At 36.4% G+C, this 27277-nt stretch overlaps 1 long non-coding RNA gene across 1 annotated transcript; it reads right to left on the reverse strand.

Annotated features, from left to right (window-relative positions):
• LOC122135332 lies at window positions 1–26954 on the reverse strand. Its single transcript, XR_006153447.1, has 2 exons — window positions 26733–26954; window positions 1–657 (listed from the first exon to the last, which is right to left on the reverse strand). It is a non-coding gene; the product is annotated as an uncharacterized LOC122135332 (long non-coding RNA).
• Window positions 26955–27277: the final 323 nt, after the last annotated feature.

The raw sequence follows: 27277 nt of genomic DNA on the forward strand, positions 1-27277 counted from the left end.
TTATTGAAAACAGAAGATGTTTATTATTCATTCAGCCAAAGAGGACTGGTTATCAGCAGATGCTAATAATCTCAAAATTGCTTCTAAGTATCAATATGAACTTTCACTTATGGTTTATTTTTGTAACAGCAAACTGCACATAAATAATCAAACAATTGAAGCATCGATTACCAATTTATCAAATTGCAGTTATCATTTTTAATGTAAAAAAAAAAAAATAATGGTTTATTTGGAATGAAAATCAGTTTGAGAATAGTATTTTAGAGTTGTTAGAATAAGTTGCAGATGTTAAATCAGTTTCAACATCTGTCCAGCTGAATCTTATATATAGATATACAAAACAGAAATGCATGTATTTATGTGGGAAAAATACAGAGCCCTGATGCTGAGTACAGACTAACTCCAAAAACCAAAGCATTCCTTACCCTCTTCCACATCTTTACACCCACTGTGTAAAACCCAGCTGTCCGCAGGCAGCAGCAGATCTTCATCTCTTCACAGCAAAGCAGCATCGTTGACTTTGATGGCAAGGAGCTGTCAGCTCACAGGGGGCAGAGCATGTAGGTCTTTTCCTGAAAAGTTTGGCATTCACTTGTGGCTCCGGTTTCAGGCTTCTATTGAGAGAACGACAGGCTGACTAGCAGCTGTTCTGAAGGTCTGTGAGGAAATGAAGGAGGCAAGTCATCAGTTTATGGGGATGAATGGGCATGACTAAGTGATACTAAAACAGAGCATGTCCATTAATTAGGTTTCTAGAATTTCTACTGTGCTTTAGGGGAAGGAACCTCTAATAACGTCTTTTGTACAGATCTCTCTTGCTTAGATGGAAGAAACCTATACTTTTCAAGATTCAAGATTTTTATTTGTCACATACACGATTATATAGAGCATATATAACCAGCAGTGAAATGTGAGCTTTAGCAGTTAAATCAAGGAAATCAAGGCTTCAGGTCACACTGAGTTCTTACAGGAAATCAGATCGAAGATTAAATGACACCTCACATTAGCACTGCTTCAGTAAATAGAGCTGGAGTGAACACAGCATAATTTTGCTGATAGCTGCAAAACACTATTTGAAGTATTGAAAGCTTTTGTTTCTAAAATTGCCCCACAGCTGTTTCAGCCATTTTCCTCACAGTTTTATTCATCACTGGAGGTTATTTCCTGACACTTACATTGCTTTTTGTGTCTTCTTGCTCCTTTCAAACTTTCTTCAAAATTATGCTGTGTTCACTCCAGCTCTATTTACTGAGGCAGTGCTAATGTGAGGTTTCATATAATCTTTGATCTGGTTTCCTGTAAGAACTCAGTGTGACCTGAAGCCTTGATTTCCTTGATTCAGCTGCTAAAGCTTGAACAGGTTTGTCAGGACTGATGCTCCCGAAGTTTATTAACATCACATTATTATGTATTTAACTTGTTTTAGATGTCAAGAAAATCATGTGATTAAGGTTAAGGATACACTGACCCACTAAGCTCCAGCTTACTAATGACAAGAAAAGAAAATTTATTCTTGGGAAACAGCATGTAATTTACCATGAGAGCTTTAAAGAGTGGGTTAAACTTCAATTAAATGTTCAGTGAGTGAGCCTCACCTTGGAATTTTGAAACAGGTCAACACACGTTGCTATTTCATTCAGTTTTATTCACTTGGCTTTATTCACTCAACAAAGAGCCTGGGAAGATTTTTAGGAAGATGACACACTCCAGTATATATTACTGCTTAGTAATATATGTATTACTAAACTAGGCTTGTGCAGTGTAAACTTAATCACTGTGAAAACAAAACAACTCAAACAAAAACTGAGTTGTCCTACTTCTAGGTGTGCTGCTCTCAGCTGTGTGCGAGTACTGGGACTACAACTGCAAAGACTGCTCATTTAAAATATGTGGAGTCATATATGCAGCTGCGGCCTATAAATTAGTGGTGTTAAACTTGGACAGGCATGTCACACAACAGGTGCATTGCTTGAATAAAGCTATGTTTCTTGGAGTAGTACTGAGATATTCTGGATTATACAGCAACTGCTGTATGGGAATCTGCAGATTCAATAATTCCTATACATACTATATATATGATGACAGGTTGATAGAAGGAAGGAAGGAAGGAAGGAAGGACGAACGGATGAACGGACGGACAGATAGAAAGAAAGAAAACATACAGACAGATACAGCAACACATAAATTAGACAGGCAGATAGAAATCAAACATCAAACCAATGTATATGATTATTGGTTGAGGTATTCCATGTATACTTCTGTATGTGGTGGTCAAGCTGTTCTGTGTGGTTTTACAAGCATTGTTGTGTGGTTGCTGACTGGTCCAAGTCAAAAGAGCCTATAAACACACCTTTCCCCTTACAAAAGTTAGGTGGCAGCTTTGTTTAGTCTGCACAATTACAGTGACAAGTCTATCTAGGACCAGACATACAACTTCCTGTCAGTCTCAGTTCAAGTTAATAGTTTTGGGTGAAAGTGTAACACTGCACCATCAACAGTTCAGACACAAGTGTTCAAGGGCATATCCACAACGTTTAAATTGTACGGTAGTAAAGTATGTAAGTCTACAGTATGTAAAATCTACAGTTGTAGGGAGTAAAGTTTACAGTACTTTCTTTAACCTTTTTCTTGAAAAGAAGAAACTCGCATATAATCTATAGCTGCAGATCTATTTGTTTGTAATGACACAGGAAGTGGGCCCGACACTAATAGCAAGAGCTGCGAGGAGAACATGAAGGACAGGATTCAGAAATGCTTTTGACAAACACATCCACATCCTCTCTTTAATGAATATAATGTGGATGTTATGACACAGTGGCTTATGATGTAGCCTGGAGGAATATTATCACAGAATAACCCTGTTGTCTAAGCAAGAATCTCAGAGAGGTGATCCAGGATCCAAAGGCCATGTCCCATCCATCTGCCCACTAACTAATTGTCTCTTCCGTTCATTACAACGCTTCCTGACATTTATGTCTGATGCAAAAGAGACTTCAATTGAGTTTTCATTATGTACACTATATGGCAAAAGTATGTGAACACTGGACAATCAAATACCATATGAGCTTGGTGAGCAATATTAATAAGTAGTTGGTTCTCTCATACACTGTATATGAGAAAATATTAAAGTGTGAAATTCTAAAGACAATGTTTCAAAATCTAATAACTATAAATTAATACATTATTGTATTGTCATTGGTCTTTCCCACGTTCTATTATATGAAATGTATAAACCTTTAAAATATTAGTAATCAAAAATCTTAGTGTTAAAAATAACACTTTAAATAGAGTAAAATGGTTGTATTAAAAAATAGAGATTAATCTAATGATTACTGACCAGTTTTTAAAAAGTGGAATTAAAAAAATATATATAATAATAAAAAATCTGTAAATGCACAAAAATTTTGTGTAAAAAATATTTTATCAATATCTTAAGCTAACACGCTAACTTTGACAGCCCTAAAATACTTTGTTTTCTCAAATTTCTCTGAAACTTTTCCTGGACCCCCAGGGACCCTAATTTGAAACCCCCCTCCTCTAGAATTTCATTGTATGGTGTTGCAGTTAAATTGGTTTTATCTGCAATTAAGGGATGCCCACATACTTTTGACCATGTAGTGTATAACCAGATTAGCATTTAACAGAATGGAAAAAAAGAAAAGAAACAGGGATGGTGAAATATGGTGAGAACATGCATCATCATTTGTCACGAGTCATGACATCTAATGGTAGCGCAAAATGAATTACAATCCATCTCTTTTAATAAATTTGCAATTGGTGGCACAGTGTTTGAAAACTTCCCTCCATCCTTTGGAGCACATGCCAGTGAGGTGACAAGCCAATGTGATACATTGCAGACGTCATCCTCTGTGACTGGCAGTTGAGTTGATCAGTGTTTCAGTGGGAGCAGCAGATAATGTGCCAGGTAATTTCTCACACCACTGCTTCCTGTCAGGATGTGTTGAGGAGACAAGTACTCTAACATAAATGATCAAACTTCTTGATTAAACTCTCCGGCTTTCCTAATTTAATTTTATGCTAATCATAGCAGGTTCTATTGTGAATGTTAGCAGAAGAGAGAGTTATGATGATATGATATTGTATGCTAAATCTATTTGCACTAATTCATAGCTGTACAGTTTGAGCCAAAGTAAATACATGATGCTCCAACTTTTGCCAGAAACTAAATGAGAGGAAAAGAAAATTTAATTTTACAAATGTTCTGTGCTGTAGAACAATGATGATGTCATTAGGAATGTGTGACTGCTGGTACTATGTCAGTAATGTTTCCTATTGATTGCAGTGTTCCAGTGAAACCAAAGAATTCGATGGTGTCAGAATCCCAAGTCTCAGGTAAAGGTTATTTTTATCCTTATTTATCAGTCGATAGGGAGTGGGGAAAAAAAACTCTGAATTTTTTTTTTTTTTTCCTGTGGAACATTTACAGTATACACATTAGCTCACTATGCCACTGTGTACAGTTATTATCTGATACAAAGCTCTATTCATAATGCCATTTTAACTAATAATGCTTCTTCCAGTGAACTTTCTCCAACACTTGCAGCCTTAAATCCTTCTAATTCCTCCTAAATTCATATTCCACATTCCATTACCATGGTTTCTGGGCACTGTACTATAATGTAATGCACATGAAGTTATTTTGAATTGTAATTATATTTCACAGCATTAATGTATTTTTAACCTACGTACAATGGTAATACTATGGTTGTCTTTGAATTACCTTTGTATACCATATAAAACAAATGTACATGACTATGGTAATCATACAGTACCGTAATAATATACCAAAGTACTATAGTATTGCCATCTAATAACATTACTTTACTAGCAGTACTGCCATAGTATTTGTTGTAACAGATAAAACATGAATATACAAAAGAAACTTTAACATGCAACAGAAAACATGACATTAAATATATAGACAGAATATGAGTAAAAAAAAAAAAAGTGTGACGTGACATCTACTCCTTTAACAATACAGGCAGATACACAGTCAGCCATACAGATACATCTCATTTTCAGAGCAGTGAATAGGACACAGAATTCAGAGATGATGACACTACGAGACCACAGATGCTATGCTTCACTGTAGTTTTGGGATGGGCTGGGACTCAGCGCTCTATTTTAAGTTTGTCCTGACCTCAGAACCTAGTTTGAAAGCACTGTGCAAAATAACATCAGACCAAAGTCTTACAGTGCTAACACGTTTGATTTCTGTCAAAATACCTGAATCTGAAAATCTGAAACTGCCCTCACTTTGCTTCACTTTCTCTTTCAGAATTGAACAAACTGATCACTTCCTCCTACTCATTTTTCACAGTCTTCTTGTTAAGGGTGTGTCAGAAACAAAGAGGTCAGTAGGGTCACTGAGAGTTGTCAGGGCGTTTTGATCAAGCCAAACTGACGGAAAACATGGACACAAAAAAGTCTGCTCATCAATGATATGTTTACTTCTATAGTTAATCGTTATTTTTTTAATTAAATATAATGTGAATACAACTGGATAAATGATCAAAGAATTTTAAGCATTTGGATTTCTCGTTTGTGCACGTATTCCCAACCGTCATTTATCCAGCACTTTTCTCCACTGAGCTTTTGTCTAACTGTCCTGTTTAGAGGTGAGTGCAGAGAAAATGCTTCATTCATTTCTCCTGGAGCCTTTGAACGCTCCCACAAGAGCACTAAATATTTACTTGAGGTGCCTCTGTTTGTTTAAAGTTGGGAGACACACCAGAGAAGCTGAAGGGGCCATATGGGGTGAACTTGGGACAAAACACCTCTTTGCTTATGATGACTGCCAGACCACCAGGATGGTCTCGCCTGTCTTCCTTGGAGCACCATCGCCTCTTTGCCTCCTTTTGAGGGCATGGGGGAGTGTAGATTACAGGCCTGCACTAACACATCTCTCTCTTTTCAAGGTATCCATACTGTTACAATATTCTACTGTTACAATTTTAGCTGGTCTTAAGATTGTAAATTCCACAATCATGGTATGGATTTTAAGAATTGAACAATAAATATTGCATGCATCCAAATGATGTTAGTCATACAGCCAGGAAGCTCTTAAAGTGACTAATTGAGATAATACAAACATTTCTGTAGCTCAAAGAGTAGAACATGGCACTTTGATTCCCAGGGAAATGTGTTACCCGAAATCTATACGAAGAATGTAATTTAAGAACCTTGTATAAAAATGGCTGTCAAGTGCAGTAAAAATGAAGTAAAGGAACGTAAAGGAAAGTGCAGTAATTAATCTGTCTAACACTTTTAGAGCCAGATTTCCTAAACAAGGAAAATTACCATAAGAGCACAATTCCTTAAGAACATCAATGGGAGTGGAAGGTTCTGCGGGTAATCTACTGACAATGCGCAAGTAAGAACACAAACGCAGCCAGCTCATTTCCATAACAACCAACACAATCTACCAAAAGCAGCACAAATTGGCAAAATGGGTTAAGACATGCTTTTTTAATGCGTTATATTATGGCACAAATACTATTAAATTGACTGCCACAAACCATTGTAAATCATGTTGCATCATTTATTCAAATGTTCCCTCCCATTAATTTTGCATCTGAAAGAGAAATTCAGAGACAAAAATGAGACAAAACAAGGAAACCCAATACAAACGAGGTACTGTATTTGTTGCATCCAGTGGGGACATAATTACTGATTATAATGACTTATACTGTCTATTTATGCATTGCGTTGAATCGCGCTGCATAAACATAAAACCATGTCTGCATTTGTGATCGGAAAAAAAAACAAGTGCTACTCTACACTGCTCAAAAAAATCGTGTTTTAATAGTTAGTGGCAAATTCTTTAAATATGAAAACATACTTATAGGCTGTGAGTCAGAACAGCCGGCATTGTAGGCTACTCTCCCATGTTCAGGAAATAGTCCTCCGTAAAATGCGTTGCACACACACAAATATTTGGGTTGAACTGTTCTGGAACAGTGTTGTAAATACAACTTAACCACTGATTTCTAGTTGTTTCCTCTTTTGGAAGACCAAACAAAGTATTTTCACTTTCACAACCAAACACACAGCATCTCCACAACATGGCGGCGGTGGCAGCAACAATACTACAGCATGAATCAAAGTTACACCTTCTTTCTTTGTGTGAACATTTGGGTGGCGTTATGCAAATCTTCCCACACAGTGACGTGGATGTGGGGGTGTGTTTAAATGGCGTTTTATAAGGGCGTGGATGAGTCTTAACTTTTAAATAGAATATCTCTTTGGGTTTGGGCCTTTAGTCTTTGCAACTTTAGGGATCTTGTCTATTCACGCTATTCAGCTTGTAACACTGCAAAGAAAAGGGAAAACTTGAAATCGGATCGTATGACCCCTTTAATACATGTTCTTGGTCTTGTAGATCTTAGAGTAGTGGCATATTTAATTTTTGACAGGATTGAAATTAGGCTGTCTTTCCAAAAAATCAGACAAAAACTTCATAAAACAGTTTTTTTAAAATGTCAGTTTTGAAAATTACATGATCTAGGACCTTATTTACAGACTACAAATCTATCCCTCACAGCCTCATTTTCATCCACATGAAATTCAATATGGCATCCACAGTGACTAAAGTCTATTTGACATGATTCATTGGTGCAAAAACAATGTTTTATTAATCACCAGTCACTCTTATTTTACAGCCTTTTTGATCCAGCCTCATGGCTCCACTATGAAATATCCATTGATGAATAAAATCAATTCCCACCCCCTTTATTTTTCTTTGAATAACCTAATTCATGCAGAAATACTGAATAAAGTGGGTTACAAAGTCCTATTTATATTGACTTTAGGTAAAGTTTAACATTTGCTTTGAGGTACTGAAATATATGTATACATATTTTCATTAAGTAGCGTATTACCAAAAGAATATAATAAATATGAATAAATGATGTCAACATACACAGGACCAAGACTAAGATGTTTTCAACAATGATGTTTTCTAAATCAGCATATTAAAATGACCAACAAAGTAATGTATCACATTATAAAAAAAATATAAAACTAAAATAACACTATAAAAAAAACAATTTTGAATTACATTTTAAAATACATTAGAAAAGAAAACAACTATTTTAAGTAGGTGTATGTAATATTTCACATTATTGTTTTTACTGTATTTTTCAACAAATAAATTCAGCCTTGCTGTGTATAAGAGACAATAAAAAATCACCCAAAACTTTTAAATGGTAGTGTACTTAAGGCCAGTATTTATTTTTTGCTTATCTTCCACAGATTAACTTCCAGAGCAAAGCATGTATAGTACACAGTTATGCAGTTCATGTGTCAATGTTTTCTGCCTGCTTTATCTGGTCCTTCAGACCTTAGCAGTTACAGTTGAGATCACCGCAGTGGGACAGTTAATCAGGGACGGGCATATACAGTGTTTCAGCATCAACTGAAAATGCTTCATCCCTCACTGCTCTCCAATAGTGAGCTCATCAAATATTTCACAAACAACAATAATCTGGTGAACAAAAGAACAAGACGCTTTCCTCAACTGTTTCAGTACTGTTACAGTAATGCACATAGTGCTGTTTACATTACCATACCTTTAATGGGAACACTTAATTTACAGCGATATCGTTGACTTGATTGCAAATGATTGCACAGACACTATTTAAACTTAGCTGAGCTGCATGATGACATCACTGAATTCAATGATGAACTGCCTTTAACTGTCATTTTGCATTATTGACACACTGTTCTCCTAATTAATGTTGTTCAGTTTTTTTGACACAATCTGTTTTGTTTAAAGCGCTATATAAATAAAGGTGATTTTAAAGGGATACTCCACCCCAAAATGAAAATGTTGTCATTAATCACTTACTCCCATGTCGTTCCAAACCCATTAAAGCTTTTTTTCATCTTTGGAACACAATTTAAGATATTCTGGATGAAAACCGGGAGGCTTGTGACTGTCCCATTGACTGCCAAGTAAAATACACTGTCAAGGTCCAGAAAAGTATGAAAGACATCATCAGAATAGTCCATCTCTCATCAGTGGTTCAATCTGAATTTTATGAAGTGACGAGAATATTTTTTGTACACGAAGAAAACAAAAATAATGACTGTGTCTCTCTGCATCACCGTAGCGTCATTTTGGAGAATATGAGCTGAACGCAAGCAGCGTACGCCTTCTGAGTCAGCCACGATGCACGGATGTGCTGTTTTCGTTCAAATTAAAGCGTGAATAAACGTAGAAAATGTATCCTTGTGTTCGCGGCTGACACAGAATAGCGTACACTGATTGCGTTCAGTGGATATTCTCCAAAATGGCGCTATGGTAATGCGGAGATAAAATTCAGATTGAACTACTGATGGCAGATGGACTATTCTGATGATGTCTTTCATACTTTTCTGGACCTTGACAGTGCAATTAACTTGGCAGTCTATGGGACAGTCACAAGCCTCCTGGTTTTCATCCAAAATATCTTAAATTGTGTTCCGAAGATGAAGAAATCTTTTACAGGTGTGGAATGACATGGGGGCAAGTAATTAATGACAAAATTTTCATTTTGGGGTGGAGTAACCCTTTAAGTACCAAGGTACAGTGATGCTAACAGATAGTAATACCATGGTATTTTGATACATACCGTGACACTGAATGACTGCATGCCATATTAATATACCAGGTTATTTACAAAGAATAACATGTTACACAACCAAAAAACACAAATCAATATAGTGTAACCATGATATCATATTTAAAACAATGTGGTAATACTATAGTACTTTAGTGTAATATGCACACTTTTCTTAATTATTTCTGTCCGTCATTATTTATTTTTAGTCTTTATTAGTGAGAACTGCATGTGGTACAATGAAATTTCATATTTAGTGTTACATTTAGTGGAAAAATACCCATCTGTATAGGACAATATAAACACATGATAAAAAGGCTACTCTGTAAAGATAATTGCTTTTACAGTGTCTGCCGACATGTTGTTTCATGGATCAGCAGTTAATTCGATTTGTAGAGCCATTATTGAGGAATGCACTGACTCAATGCATTACAGTATTTGGCCTGAAGATCTGAGAATTACTTACTGACAATGACTTCAATGGAACTGACTTTGCTCTCCTCAGAGCAGCTGACATGAAGTTATTTGCTAAACTGTGTGGTCAAGGCTCCATCTGTATTTTGTGCAAATGAACAGAACAATTGATGTTGACGAGCCAAAAGACAAAAGACAAGACAAAAATTCAGATATGAAAGCCATACAGTTCCTGGTCCCTCTCTTTTTTTTCTGTCCTCCCACTCACCTCCTGTTCGCTCGTACCCATAACACAAAAGCACACGGCTCGATTTCTTTATTGTTCCTCTCACTTTCATCCTTGTGCATAATCTCTCTCACACACTGTCATGCTGAGAAGCTCCAAATGTTTATGTCCCATCAGTCTTTTTCTCTTCTGACCCTGCCGAGCCCCCGCAGAGTGACTTCTGACCTCCCACCTGTTACTTCCTGTCACTGAATTTGAAGAATGGGCTTTGGAAGGATCAAATTAATTAATTAAATACTTATTTCTTGCTTTTAACAATAGATGCTATTTACACTATTTTAGTTACACTAAGTACAAATAGCTATAGATTCTACACTATGTTAAAATTTTACTACTTATTGCAAATAGTGGCAATTATCTGCACCTCAGTATTGTAGTACATTGTAAAAAAGTATACAGTATGAACTTATTGAGTGTAAATTGTCATTTTAATTCAAATTATTAAATGGATATATATATATATATATATATTGTTATATATATATATATATATATAGATATATATATATATATATATATTGTTGATGAAAAAGAATACAAAAAAAAAAAATTATATTAGTTATATAATTATTTATTATTTATCAAGAACTAGATAAGAAGGGTTTAAACAAAAATCTTGAAACCCAAAGCCAAGACATCTGTGAGACCATGTTCAGTCTCCAAAACTTTCCACTGAGCCATCAGAAACAGAACGACCAGCCTCTTAGATATTCATTGATACTATACAGTCTATAAAAGCAAAACTATGCCAGCACTTGACCTGAGAAAAAATGATTTTTCATTGAATTTTAAAAGATTTAAATTAAATTTTTACACTGTTTTCTTTAAATCTTTTTTTTCTTCAGTGAAACATTTTTCACTCAAATATTGAAAGTTTTACTAGGTTTACTAATTTTTTTTTTTTTTTTTTTTTTTTTTTTAGTAAATTTTGACAAAATATGTCACAGAATTGTTTTGTTATCTTCGTAATATAAGAAAGCTTTCCAGGGAAAGCGCTGTTTTTTTTTGCTGGTGTTGTGAGTTCCATAGGACATCTGATAGTCAAAACAAAATACTGCTTGGATTTACCAACATACAGAAGAGCTTACATTTCATTGAAAAATTCACATCAACACTGATTAATAAATCATCAGATTATCTGTAGCTTGACGGTGACCTGGTATTGTATAACATCCAGTCGATGTATTGCCGCTATTCATATTCTATAGGCAGCACAGGCCGAACACTCAATCTGTTTACACTGAGAGCACAGATGTGGCAGTCATGTAAGGATTCAGTCTGCTCTCCGTGAGCTCAACACCAGCAGCTTCTCTGACTTATTCAGGGGGACAGAGAGAGAGAGTTTCTGTAAAAAGAATTTACCAGATTCCTCCCTCAATGGAGTGGAGATAAGACAGACAGCTCTTCTATACAGAGACAAAGAGATTGAGAGTCTAAGTAAGACATAGACAGAAGGAGAAAGACAACAATATGATTCAGCTGAGACCGTCACTTCCTCCATATGGTGGCCGTTCTCCTCAGTGGGACTAATGAATGGGGTAATAAATCCCTCTGTGGAACGGAGAGGAGAGGCAAGCGCTGAAAGAAGCCCTCAGACAGGCACATCAGAATGTGTTTCTCCTCTTCAGATGTTGGGCCTCAGGGAGAAAGAAAGCACTAAACTCAATATGGCCCTGAGAGATTAGAGCCTAATCACATTGAAGTTTCAGTAAAGCACAGGTATTGAACTTACTGTACATTTAAGAAGAACTGGAGCTTTGGAGATACATGAATGTCTTTTTGGGGATTACCACATCAATGTCCAAAATCAAACACGATTAATCTAATAAGGCTTTGCGTCCTCTGTTAGATGTTAAAATGTATTATTTAATCTTTTGTTTTAAACCCTATGAAAGTATTCATGAGGTGAAACAATATTCAAAGACCTACAGCTTCTCAAAAGGTGACAGAAAGACACATGTAAAGACATCAGGGTACATTTTCACTAACATAGCAGTGCTGAAGATGGTTGATTTATGTAATAATCAATCAAATAATCAAAATAGTGTTGGTGCTCAGTTCGAACGATCTGTAGACGTCTCAGAACCAACTCATAAGAGCCAATCAACAATATATCGCTCCCCTTATGAAAAAGACGTTTATTCATGTGTGCTATTAGTATACTTCTTTTAAACTAAAAATAGGAAAGTATGCTTTTAGTTAACTTTTTATGTACTTCTCAGAAATGGGCTTTATGTACTCCTCAGAAATATACTTAAAATGACATTTAAGTATACTTGACTTATACTTACAAAAAGTCTAAATATATTTGAGCTATACTTGTGCTCCTAGAATCCGTTTTTTCATTATTATATGGTAGAGGGCGCTAGTACACATCTTCTGTACAGAATTTCCAAAAAAAAAAAAAATAAGTGAAGAAGAAAAAGAAAGAACAGGTACTAACACGTGTAATCAAACACGATCATCTGATATGAAATAGCATCAAAACGTTATGGAATAAAATGTCGACCGATGAAGAGGTAATAATTACAGTCAAGCTTTGGGGTGTTGATCGACTCCATCTACATTTTGATTATCATTCTGAATCCAATTCGTAGTCTTTTTTTCAGCTTTTTGTTCAAAATGTTATTACTTTTTTTTTTTTTATGAAACTTACCCACATTAAAGTGTTTCAAAAAATAATGCATGAACCTAGAATAAAAATGTTTTTGTTTACAAGCAGATACCCTGTTCTTTCTTTGGATGTTTTGTATGTTCAGATATTCATATAACAAAATATATACAAATTAAAACGTAAATAGGGACATAGTAGTTTACTTAAAGTATGATGTAAAGTTCATTATGAGTATACTTGCAGTATAAATCTACTGAACTAGTAGTTTAATGAGACTATACTTCAAAGTGTACAAAGATTTAATTAGTAAACTATCAGTATACCTATAAGTTCACTTTTAGTATAATTGCAGTACAAACTACAAACATAGAGTTAAGTATAGTTGTGTTACTCAAAGTTTGAACTACTTAAGTTATACTTAAAAATAAGTATACTTCAAAACAAAGATTTAATTAGTAAACTTTTATACCTATAAGTTCACTTCAAGAAAGTGGGCCAATTTAGTCCCAAGGAGTATTGAAACAGTACACTTACAAGTATACTACTACAACACTGATATTTGTATACTTGCTCATACAGTATACTTAAAAATATACTTGAACTTTACTTAAGTATACTGTATACAGTATACAGTTTTGAGTATACTTAAGTATACTTTAGTAAACTCAAAACTGACTTTAATATAACATTCAGACATTTAAACATATTACAAGTAAAATTGATAGCAAATCACAGGATTTGTTTATTGAATTCTATTTTTGCTAAAACCAGCAAACTAAAACAGAAACTATTATAAAATGTTTTTGGTATTTGAAATAAGACTGGATTCAAATAAAATATAAATTAAAATTAGATGAGAAAATGAAAAAACTTAAAAATGATACCTTGACATAAGACATACTGCCTAAATAAGTACTAAAATAACTAAAACTAAAACTGAAAAATATAGCTGCAAGCAGCAATTAAGGGGCCAAGCACAACAGAAGTAAAATGAAGAGCTAAGTAGCTGTCTTTAATTACTCAGTAAAGACCAGGTTCTCCAACCTTGCTCCTGGAGAGCTACCTTCCTGCAGACTTAAGTTACAACCCTGTTTTAACAAACCTGTCTGTTATTAAGTAGCCCTGAACACCTTGATTAGCTGGTTCGGATGTGTTTGATTAGGGTTGAAGCTGAACTTTGCAGTATGGTAGCTCTCCAGGAGCAGGGTTAGAAACCCCTGTACTAAAAACTCTAAATGCCCAACGCCTTACTAAATGCCCAATCCCCAAAAAGGCAGACATAGGAAAATTGGGGTTCGTTTGATTCAGTATGCCGCTCCAAATCTAACAAGATCAATCAAATGACTTTTGGCCCAACTGTTCAGAAGTTATAAGCAGAAATTACATTTTTATTTACTTTTGACCAGTAGGTGCTGCTGTGCTGAAACTACTCATATGCCCTCATGCTTAGTACAACATTTAATAAGTTTGGTCAAAATCTGCTAAAGCATTGCAAAGATATATCCTCATGTCCATTTTCGCATGAATTTCGTCAAATGCGTTAACGCACTTTACATGAACAGTTTGGTTTATCGGAAATATCTTGATAACTTTTTGCCAGCACTGTCTGAAAATGTTCTGAACCAATTTTGGTGATAATCAGACAAACTAGGACAAGTTCATAACAGAACAGCAGAAATTATTGCTAATTTGGCCTATTGGTGGTGCTACAGAGTTTGCTTGGCCCCTAATAAATTAAAGCTAAATATAGCATAAAAAAAACTATTCCTATACTATAAAAGGACAAAAGCCAAAATATTAATAATAATAAATAAATAAAGAAATAAATAAAATATTGAATTAAAAAAGAAAACTAAAAATATAAGCTTAGCTTAAAGGTGCAGTGTGTAAATTTTAGCGGCATCTAGTGGTGAGGTTGCGAATTGCAACCAACGGCTCAGTCCCCCGCTCCCCCCTCCCTTTAGAGAAGCTACGGTGGCCAACACAGATAAAGATGTCGTTGTTAAAGACAGCAGAGAGCAATGAGATAACTTTACAATGGTAAATCAAGGAATTCAATAAATTGATGGTATTGCGAATGTTAATGTACTTGTTCATCATTGTTTCAGTGTTTTATTCGCAAGAACAACAAAGTGACGAAATGCGCTCTGTAGAGCAGTTTGACCGTTAGGGCTACTGTAGAAACATGGTGGCGACTTCCATGTAAGGGGACCCGTGGTGTATGTAGATAGAAATAGCTCAATCTAGGGTAATAAAAACATAACGGTTCATTGAGTAAGGTCTTTATACACCTCTGAAAACATAGTTATGTATATTATATTGCTTTCTGTATATAGATCATTGTAAATATTACACACTGCACCTTTAAAATGGAAAAAAATACTACTTTCAACACAGTAACAAAAACAATAACAAAAGTGATTACTTGTTAAGTCATGAACTGCTCTTAACCATTCAGTCAGTGATGACCAGTGAGTGTTTTTTACAATACATTAAAACGAATTTGCTCTTAAGAGTTATTGGCTCCCATATATAACTGCATTTGTCCCCTGAACACAACTTCCTTTCAGACAGACAGACAAACAGACTGTCATAGTAGAGGAAAGAAATCAGACCTTTCATTATTCACATTTCTTTGTAATTGTCATTCCTGCTCCAGGTCAAATTTCAGAGTCAACTTTCCCAAACAGCCATTATCAGATAGCAGCCCTAAACAAATATAGAACAAACGTTTTATTGTACTGTTGCTTGATCTTTTTGTCACCTTCAAAAGATGTAGGATGTCATGTCAAGACATATTCCTATACACTATGCACACTGAGACAGCACTTTTAAAAAGGAATTCATGCTATTGTCTGCTTTATTATGGTGGCCAGACAAGTCCTGCCCCCTGTGAGTGTGCATCTGCTCCAGTGTGAAAGATTTCTCCTTCACACCCAAACAAACAAATTAAATTGGTCCACTTAATTAACACAGTGAGTTACATGCTGCCTAGGGCTATTGCTTTAATTTCCTCTGATGTTCAGTAAGTTAAGAAAATTAATAATGGTGATTATTGGAGTCTAACTACATGATCAGTGTTAGGTTAGTACCTTGACACCAATTAGCAGGTTGGTTAACATGGGTTACATTCAATCATGCATTAATCAATATTGTTACGCGACTCTGTGGAATACTTGATTCTGATTGGTCAGTCATTCCGAGGTATGTTATCCCTCGATAACAACTGGCAAAACCTAATAACACAGGCTCATCCAGGTAAATGAAGTCGCACTTTAATCTTGTTAGGAACAGTTTTTCTTGGTGAGAGCTGTGCATTTGACTAGCTAATAAAATATTAAAACTCAATTCAATATTATATGTACAATTATTTTATGTCATCCTGGTATCGCAGACTCGCTCTCTCGTTTCATACAAACGCAGCTGCTGCCATTTTGCAATGATTGTTTTGTTCACTGTAATGGATTATAAGATAACTAACAAACTGGTAAGATTTTAAAACAGTTTTGTCTCAAATCAATTTCTTTTATCGTCTTATTTATTTATGTGGTGAAATGTTGTGTAATAAGTGGTATGACTACCATATGTCTGTCTTTGAACTTGCCACTTGCTAGCAACTGCTTTCTTCACGGAAGCTTTGCATTCAAATATCTCAACTCAAATCCATATTTTGCGTCTAATTATTTTATTATGTGGAAATTAGCTGCATCGCTTTGGGGTCTTGATCACACTGTCGGGGGTTATTCTGTGATAACAACCAGCTTGATGTACATTATCCCTTACATAAAGCTTGCACAGAGCTTTATCCTGGGGTTTTAAAACTTTTTAATATCACAAACCTTTAAATACAATTTTTTCCCCTGAACTTTTCTGTGGACCCTTAGTACCCAGTGAAAACAACTAGTTTAAAGATGATCACCAATAGTAGGTCATTTTTCTGCGTGGTTTCTACTAGTTAGTTGTTTTTTCTTTGCCTAAATTAAAGAAGTCAACAATTTAGTGTCAATAATATTCTAGTCTAAAAATAATTTTATTATCTGTAAGACAAATGTCTGTTCGCCTTGAAAAAAAATACAATACGTACCTTTCCTAAGCAAGCTGCACAATGACTCATGTACAAATTATTATGTTTATTGCTTAGTTTTAGGGTATGTTGCAATACATGAGAAATAGTAATAGTAAACACCACAATCTAAAAGTTTATCAGCTGTGAGAAAAGTACACAAAGCATCTGTTACCGTTTCATGTTACATAACCGTCAAACATTATTATTTAAAATAACACCCACTTGTTTAATATCTGATCTTTCCAAATGGATAAATGTTCAGATATCCTGTTAAACAGCCCCTCCTCTTTAGTGTGCTGTAGGATAGTTGGACAGTTTAGATTTGAGTAACTCTTTAGTTTAATATTGCGTGTACATGTTAGTGTGTAGATCTTTGTCCATCAGTGTCTGTTGTCCTGGCATGCGGTGTGCTGGCAGGGAAACAAACACACTGTTTGTAGTAGCAATGACTCACAAATTAACAGAAGCTGGAAAATGGGCCAGTGAGACCAGCCCATCATCTCTCTATGGCTTTTTCAATCCATCTTTTTTCAACCTCTGCAGCTTCTGACTTTCAACTGGTTTGACTCACGATACTGAACTCTTAAAGACGTAAGCAGTGTGATTGTGTGTGCTGAAGATCTACCTGAAAATAACAGGCTATTCATCGCCAATTAATTCAAACTATTCAGCATCTAACCAATATATTTCTGCATCTTCCTTTCTTTCATTACACCTTTTTTCTCAAACTGTTCTTTGTAGTCATCAGAGGCTTATCTGTTTTAACCTTCATTATCATTGCAAATTACATCACTATGACACACCCCTGCTATGGGAACCGATCACCCAATGAGAATTGACCTTAGGCTAAATTCTGTTAACATGAAGGTAAGTGAGAGGAGAAGAGATTAGGAGAGGAGTCTGAACTTGATTTTTTTGTGTGTCAGAGGGTGTGGGAAAGGGCGGGTGTCTGCCTGTGGAAATGTTATACAGTATCACAATTTTAAAGAACAAATTTAAAGAGAAAGAAAGCATCTATAATTCAGTCCACATTCAGAGGGTGTTTTTAAAATGTGGTTTATGAGAATTTTTTTTTTTAAATAAATGTAAAAATTATAAAGGCCATACCACAAACATAAGCAATACATATTTATTTCTGTGGCTGTTAACAATTTACAGAATTCATATTGTTCGCATAGGCTGCAAAAGTAGTTCCCTTTCAGTCAGTCAATTGAACATTGCATCAAAGTTCCAACACTTAGGGGTCACACTTGGGAGCCCAGGCACCTCTGACATCATTGAGAAAAGGCCAATGAAATTTGCAAGCAGATGCAGTGTCTCTCTATGAAAGGCAGCACTTCATTCACTTCTTGTAATCCTTGTCATTGGATTTCTCATTTGGGGCTTGAGAAGAGGATGAGTTTTCAATTGCAGCATTGGAGGGTGGGCTGGAGCCATCAGAAGCAGATGATTCAGCTGAACATGCACCTCCGGGTGCTACATTCCCATCTGAGGCTGACGCTGAGAATGGTGACCGTGCTTATCCGGCAGCTGAGAGCAACTGGCTAGAGTGGACTCCCCCACCCTGCCCTGAGTGCTCTCGACTGGAAGATTGGTTCCAGCCACACTCCACCCCAGTTAAACAGAGGTCCCCCAGGTGAAGAAAGCGATTGCGGTGCATCTTTGCTTGCAAGATGCTGGCACCTGGCGGGCCAACTGAGACACCCGTCCAGGGCATGTAAGTTTACTTTGTCCCTTGTGGTGAAAGCTTACGCTGCCTCTGGACAGGCTTACATCCACCCTGCATGCCAGATCTGTCAAGCCAAGGTGTTGTAAGATCTGCACGAGAGTGGTCCTAACCCAGCGCAGCCTCTGGGGAGGCAATGTCTTCATTAGTACTCTAGGAGCGCCACCTGTGGCTCAACCTGACAGGGATGCAGGATGCAGAGAAAATTCACTTTCTCAACACCCCCATTTCCTAGGTTTGTCTTTTTGGTGACACTGTTGAAGCTTTTTTTTCTGCAATTCTCGAAAGTTAAAAAGCAGACAGAGGCCATTTAACACACTCTGCCTCAGTGTTGGTTGGGTTCTACCCCTGGAACCCTGAAGCAGCAACCTCCACCTGCTCGTCGCCGGGGACAACAGTAAAGCCTGAACAATGGCAAACTGTTCACAGGAAGGTGGCACTGCTAGCTCGTCATCAGGCTACTAAGAACCCTTGGAGGGCTTCAAATCGGACCCGAGACGAGCGACCCAGGGAGGAGGGATTTGCTGACCAGCCTAGCTCCACTTTTAATGGAGGGACGGGAGGTGGATGCTGCATCACTTCGGCTGTCTGCTACTTGGTAGACCACCAAACAGTCAACAAAAGAGCAAAAGGTTCCCACTATTCCCTTTAGGGATCAAGTGGTGATCCTGCAAGCTATCCCTTCTGACAAGGGAGACCCAGACCTGTCTATGTTGTGCCCAATGCAAGCTTTGCACATCTATTTGGAGCACAGACAGAGTTTTAGATTGTCTGATCAGCTCTTTGTCTGCTTTGGAGGACAGTAGAAAGTGAAGGCTTTCTCCAAACAGGGAATCTCCCACTGGATTGTGGATGCGAATCTCACGACTTATCAGTCCAGAGGCTTACCATGCCCCTTGGGAATGAAGGCGCACTCAACCAGGGGTGTTTCTGCTTTGTCAGCTTTGGCAAATGGTGCCTCACTAGCAGACATTTGTATTTGTTAGGGTTAGGGTTAGCATGCAGGTCACATGCAGGTCTTATCAGCATCTGCGCTACCATGGACTCGTAACACAGTTCAGGCAGTTGTGGCGCTTAGTGTAGGGACCCCTAGTGTCTGAACTTTGACACAACATGACTGAAAGGGAATGTCTTGGTTACTTATGGTAACCCTTGTTCGCTGATGGAATGAATTGAGACATTGTGTCCTTAATGGCACAACTTTGAACTGCCACTGAGTTGGTTGAGACACTTTCTCAACTTCTCAATACAAAATGCTGGCCTATTTATAACTGGAGACCTTGGGCCATGGCCAGCTATGAAAATTTAGCTCACCAATTTCATTGGCCTTTTCTCAAAGATGTCAGACTTGCCTGGGCTTCCAAATCTGACCCTAAGTGTTGGAACTTTGACACAACATATCTGTTCCCTCCATCAGGAAACAAGGGTTGCCTTACGTAACTGAGACGTTTTTCGACGCTGAGCCTTATTTTGTCATACATAGCATGTAAAAATCAAAATAACACTGAAAATTCACTATAAGCCCAAACCGATCTCATGAGAAAGCAATATGTTATAAATTTATATTATTTGATTCATACAAAAACATGATTTTTAGAAAAAAGTAAGCATGAAGGTCCACCCATAGATCTAGCCAGCCAAAATTTTTAACTGAGTGGAGCTTGGTGATAAAGGGTGGATCTCAGTGTCTACTCTCAAACTAAAGCACATCATTTTGTGATTCATGAGATAAAAATAGGAAAGTTAATTTCAGCAGCATTATCAGGTTTTGGCTGAAAGACAAACAGGCCAGAAATATGAGCTGAAAATATATGCCTAAACTGAAACTAAAAATGGGACTTTACTTGAAAATGTGATCTGTTAAGCATCATACATAACAGATAGTCTTGCATATCACTGAAAAGTTCTCAACTAGCAGAATACAATAAGCTTAATTGTTTCAGGAGACCAGAAAATACCAAATACATGTAAACAGTATACACATGCAGCTTTGGGCCACATTTTGGTTTGTTGCTTCTAACAAACATTAGTAAACCATAGTACATTATTTAGATCAGATGTTCTCAACTGAGATGAGCTCAAACATAACATGACACATAGATCTAAAGAAATTGTCATAAAATGGCATTGTATGCTGCTTTGCTAAAGCTATAGGACAGGGGTGTCAAAGTCAATTCCTAGAGGGCCGGAGCCTTGCAGAGTTTTGTTCCTAACCCTGCTCCGACACACATACCATGTAGTTTTGAAATAAGCCTAAAGGACTTGATTAGTTGGATCAGGTCTGTTTAATTATGGTTGAATCTAAACTCTGCAGGGCTCTGGCAGTATTTCCAATCTCATTTGAAAATGTTGGGAAGTTCAACCAATCTTAAGTATGAATCTTAAGTATGGTGTGTTGGTATAGTGGGTAGGGGTGATTAGTAAAGACCAATCGGGGAATGCTTTACAGTGGGTGCATACTTAGATTGGATTGATCTGACAGATTTACAGCTCTTGCATTTACCATTCTCTATAGAATAGGGCACAACTGGATGATCAAAACTCACCCACCAGGATCTTATAACTTATTCTTTATATCAGTAGTTCCCAACCCTGGTCCTGGAGAACCCCCAACACCGCAAAATTTTAGACGTCTCCCTAACCAAACACACCTGATTAAACTTATCAGCTCATTAGTAAAGACTCCAAGACCATGTCAAATGTGTGACAGATAAGAGAGACATCAAAAACATGCAGTCAAAACCAGCCATCAATCTGAGTGGACCAGTGCCACCTTGGCCTTTATGTAGCCTTGCCACTGATACTGAAGGAAATACATTATTTTCAGTATAGAGCCACAGTTGTGTTCCGCAGCTGTCAGTGTGAAAGCACAACAGGAGTCTGCTGTTGCAGTTACACTGCCGCTACGCTTACACACTGTTACACACACTCCCTTAGCTGAAACTAATCCCACAGTGCTCACGGTCAGGGCATCCCAGGTCAGGTACTCTACAACCTGCAACATCAGATGCCTGCTTATTCCTCAAACACCAGTTGCTGTTTTTAATATTGAGAGTAACTAGTATAGTGCCCATATATTTAAAATTAACTTTTGTTTAAAATAATTCAAATGCAATCACAAATGAACTTATTTGTCCAATCACTAGGTTGGGTATTTCCTGACCTGATTTCGTATATGTGAATATAACTGTGGAAAATATACTCTGGTACTGACCTCAATGTCCTGACCTAAATGCATCATTCATTCATTCATTCATTCATTCATTGTGTTTTAATTCAATGGGCTGAAGGCACATATAGCTCTTAGAAATTTCCATATTGCCTGGAATTGTTGCATGTGTGGTGTGTTTGAGTCAGTTTGAGCTGCTTACATGCTATCATAAGCGCTAGTCTATACTAAGTCTTTCGCAGCTTACTGTATATTCAACAGTCATCTCTTACACTAAGTTACCTATTACATAAACAAATACCCTTTCATTTAAGGCCGAGACAGACATAAATAGTCTCTACTGTAGAGTACTGACACATCACAGAACACATAGTAGAGAGTACATAACCATAATTCAGTCTATAATTCTGAAAACAAGCTGGTTTTTGGAGTAAAGCTACTAACACAGAGTCTGACATCACAGACTGTTTCCTCAACAGCTGTTTGAGAAGACAAGCATGTGCTTTCGCGCATGTACGTGTCTGCATGTTTGCCTTGGGGAGGTCTGCTTAAATATAAGGTGCCTTATGCTCCCAGACTGTAAATGATCAGGCTTACAGCGGGAGTCCTGAACTTTGGTGGTCCGAACATGTCTCTTTAAGTGTGAAAATCTGGATGGCTTAGTTTTCCAGTGCTGTTTTTTTATGCCTAGAATGCACTCTGTGATCGCCAGCTCTCACACAGCTAACATGGCCAAGAAAAAGCAGAAAGCCTCTTGGCAGGCTGACAGCACAGGGTCAGCAGGTCCAGGCAAAACACAGATGCCGCCACCATCGTCACTGCCGTCTGATGGAAAGAGTGAGAAAAGGGAAATAGAAATCGAGAAAAAGAAAGAGAGAGCATGTTTGCAACTTGATATATGTAAAATGAATTTGCTGGTGACATAAAATTATGCAATTAATGCAAATTAAGTTTCACAAAGAAACTTGCGACTATATTTTTCCAATCATACATTTTCTTGAGACTCAAGCTTTATACTGCTTCTGTGATTAACTTAAGTAACGAATACAGCTATAAAGTTGAAAAGTTCAGTTTATTTCTGAGTCACAGTTCAAACTGTTCATTTCAACAATTCTTTTGCACCATCACTCAAAAATGATCATGTATAGCATTTTTCATATATTAAAATGTCTTATTTAAATATATTTATTATTACTATACAGAATATTATTATTTTGTTGAAAATGTATTTAAATAACTTTTTTTATTTTATTAGAAACCAGCATGTAAATATGCTAGAAAATCTATCATTTTAAATATATATGTTAATTTTACATTAAGCATCTGGAATCTACTTGAGTAAAAGAGTTTGAGTTGTTTGATGACTTTTAAGCCATTTCAGAGTAAATACACAAATATTAAGAACAGCATACACACACACACACACACACACACACACACACACACACACACACATATTATATATATATATATATATATATATATATATATATATATGTGTGTGTATGTATGTATTAAGCAACACTGAAACCTTGAGTAACTGCTGCTGAAAATTCAGCTTTGCATTTGAAAATGTATTAAAATAGAAAACTTTTTTTTTACTTTTTTAAATAAATGTAACATTTTAAATTCTAATATAAACTTTTGAATGTAAATAAGTTTCAAACTTTGGTGAGCATGTAAAAAAAACACAACCACAAACTTTTGAATGTAAATAATGTATATCTATATTGTTTTACTATATTGCTCAGCCTAACATGGAAACATGGAAGCAACAGAAAGAAGACAGAAGAAGAGATCAGAATGTGAATGAATGACTACAAACAGCAGAGAGAGTGTGTGGTAATATGGTTATAGGCAGAGTGAAGAGTGATGTCAGCAGGAAGTGATGTCGTTGTTTACAGGGGCCAGAGTTGGGGTGGGGGGGCGTTAAAGAGGGAGACGGCGAGGACAAAGACAGACAGTCCTGTAGTGTGCTCAGATCTCGCCGCAGTGGCGACCTCCATTCCAAACTGGGGGAGGGATTACATAACACATGGAAAACCATCCAAAGGACGAAAACAGGCTGGCCTCTGTGTTGCCAAAGGAGCTTGTTCCACCCTCTCTCACAGCCTATAACACAGCTGATGGATCCAATTTATGTAAACTGCAGTTCAACAGAGTTCTTAGAGACCACTCTCAGAAGTTACATACCAAAAGTTATACACAGAACAATGTTTAATAGGCTTTGTTCCCTGAAACTGGTGTACTAATAAAGATCAACATAAAGTTCAATGTGAGCAGTTACCCATGCAAAATGAGCCAACACAATGAGACTCAAAAGAGCCCACCATCATGTATAAGAGTCTAATCCTTAAATTTGTCAAATCCATCAGGATCCGGTGTTTTACATGAGGGCAAAAAAAGACAGAGACCCCCAAAAAGGTTTTGCTTGTGTTCAAGTTGATCGGTGTAAGTTTGCTGTGATGACCAGCAAAAAGCTGCTTGGTTTGAAAGTGACTTCTGTGTGAACACTCCTTCATGCATCAATACACTATTGACAATGGACCTTTTTTGCCCGTCAAATTTTGCTCATGTGAACACACCTTATATATACCCAATATATATGTTTTATTTATTCATTCTTCGCTTAGGGGTAAAAATAGGTATGAAATACCTGAGCAACGGTATACTGTTTGTGAACATCTGCTTGGAGCATTACTTAGATGAATATGAAAATGTGTACAACATGCTTTCTCCTCAATAACACAATAAATGCAACAACAAAAATGACAGCAGTGTAGATGTTTTCTGGTCACTTAGCTGGTCATAGCAATGTGGATGTTCGCACCAGCTCTGCAGTTCCAGTCACGTCATGTTTAGTTATATAGCGCTTTATACAATAAATTACTTTAAAGCAAGAAGCTGTACAGTATTAAACATGATAAAACATTGTCACTGTTAAACTAGAATTACAAATTCAGTTTCTGCTATCAAGCAGCTCTTCAGTGTGTTCATGCTTCTATTCAAGTCTGACGATGTCAAAGAAAACGAATTCTCAGAGCACAGCTACAAATTCATCATGGACCAATGATAATTTGAAGATGATTATGAGCCAGAGTGAACTTTTCCATTTAGTTTTCTTTGGAAAGCTGTTTGGAACTCCTGAAATTGTAACAGTCAGTCTGAACAAATAGAATAGTAATGGCACACCTTTCCTCAAGAAGCTACAGGATTCGCGCCATCATTAATGTCCATATAGCCCAAAGCATTTTTTAGTTAGGTTTGTTTAAAGTTTGAAAAAAAAAAATAATAGTGCAAGTACTACTCTTCACTACATAAACAAAGAGAGTTTAAACAAGACAGGAAGATATTCAAGTGACGCACCAATACACTCTAAATGTGCCAAGTAAAGCAGGTCACTTGATAAACAGTGTCTGCCAAGAGGACAAAGTGTAATATCCACTACTTAGAAGGTCTATTAGTGATTACTGGTTTCATTTGTGGGTTGCGATAATTATATAATAATTATATTATAATTATATTAATTATAATATTAGATAATTATATAATAGCTTACTATTTCAGTCCTATACCCTAACCCTAACTGCATCATATACCTTTGTCTAAGACCAACCCTGAAGCCGAGACAGACCTTGACTGTGTGTTAGTGTGTGGTCTACCTCCCTCAGTCAGACTTGTGCTGTCACTGCCAAGGAGCACCATGTGAACCTGGAGAAGGATGGGCCAGGCCAGGGGAACCAATTTATTTTTCTGCTTACATTCAACTGCTTACTTTTACTGTAATAGAATGCTTATGAAAGAGCCTTAAATGTATTAGACATGGTTTTGCTCTTGCAGTCAACTTGCACGTACACACCAGTTGTTTAATATTGCATACATTGAATATTGCATATTAAAATGTGTTGTACATACCAATCTGAGCCGACCTGTGCACCACACCTTAGCAGTGTTAGGCAACTTTGTCTCTGCATACATTTGTCAGGTGACAATACAAATTAAAAATTAAAAAGCTAGCCTGTTCAGTTTCATGCTATATGTTCTGCAGAAATAGTATGCCCTGGGCTGGAGACAAAACATGCTTTGTTAATACCTTATAAGAAATCTGGAATCTATTTACCATTGCAGAATGCTTTCAACCATTTCCTGCAATATTTGTTAGGAAGATTTTTTTTAAGAAATAAAAATGTTAATCAGCCTATTGAGATGCTATTGGAATAATATTTTAAGAAAGGGTGGTCCTATTATATAAAACAATTAAGGTGTATTGGAGCAATGTGGCTGCACACAATCTCTTTGTGAAATACAGACAAAAGGAACCCAGTCTGAGCAAACTCATTGCAGCTGTTTTCTTAAGAACAATGGGTGCATGCATGAATTAAGGCAGTTAAAAGATACAAAAGTACTTTTAACAATCTATAATATAGACCAGATGATATGTAATGAATTATAAATTTAACTCATCAAATAGATGATTAGCAGACATAAGATAACATAAAATGCAAACTAATAAGAGAAACTAAAATTAAAATACTGCTACAAGAAAAACTTATTTTATATTTGGCAGGTGGGAATATAAAATTGTTCTTTGTTTCTATTCAAGCAGATTGACATACATTAGATTAATTACAAGATGCATTCCTAGTTACATATTGTGAATAGGCATTATAAAACCATTAACGTCAGCATAAATTTAATATATCTAATACCATGCACATATGCCCTATTGTTAAAGCATCAATTTTATGCTTCAGTAATAAGATGAACACATGTGTTCTTCTAAAATAAAATCAAAATTATAACGCAAGATAAGGGAAAATAATGTAACACCTACCCCTTTACTCCAGATGTGAATAATTTGTTACTGATATTCCATTTCAGGTTTGTAGTATTTCTTTGGGCACTTCGTCTCGAGCCCTTTTCCATGTGCTCAGAGCACGCGCTCCGCGGCACGCGCTGCGTACAGTCACATACAGTTCATGACGTCATATTGCCCTAATACAGCAGCGTCGGGAAAAATCACAGCTTTGTTTAGTCTGCATGGAAATAGATTCGTGCAAAAGCCAATCAATGCATTTAATCGCGCTCAGCACCGAGCATTTTGAGTAGAGATAAAGCATGCAAAATGTTTAAATGCAAGAATTGTCGTTTGAATTGGCAAAAAAAATCATAATCACTTATCTGTCTATCTATTAAGTTATGCACATATGCATGCCCTATTTTACCATGCACATACTATTTTCAAAGCATCAGTTACAACGCAGGGTAATGTAAAATAATACCAGAATCCGATTTCTGTTCGTGATTTAGGCTAAAGTTTACAAAATGTTAAATACAATAACTGACAATCTAACTTTCGATCTAAAGTCGATCTATTTT

This window comes from Cyprinus carpio, chromosome A24 (assembly GCF_018340385.1).
Source record: "Cyprinus carpio isolate SPL01 chromosome A24, ASM1834038v1, whole genome shotgun sequence".
Lineage (NCBI taxonomy): Eukaryota > Metazoa > Chordata > Actinopteri > Cypriniformes > Cyprinidae > Cyprinus > Cyprinus carpio.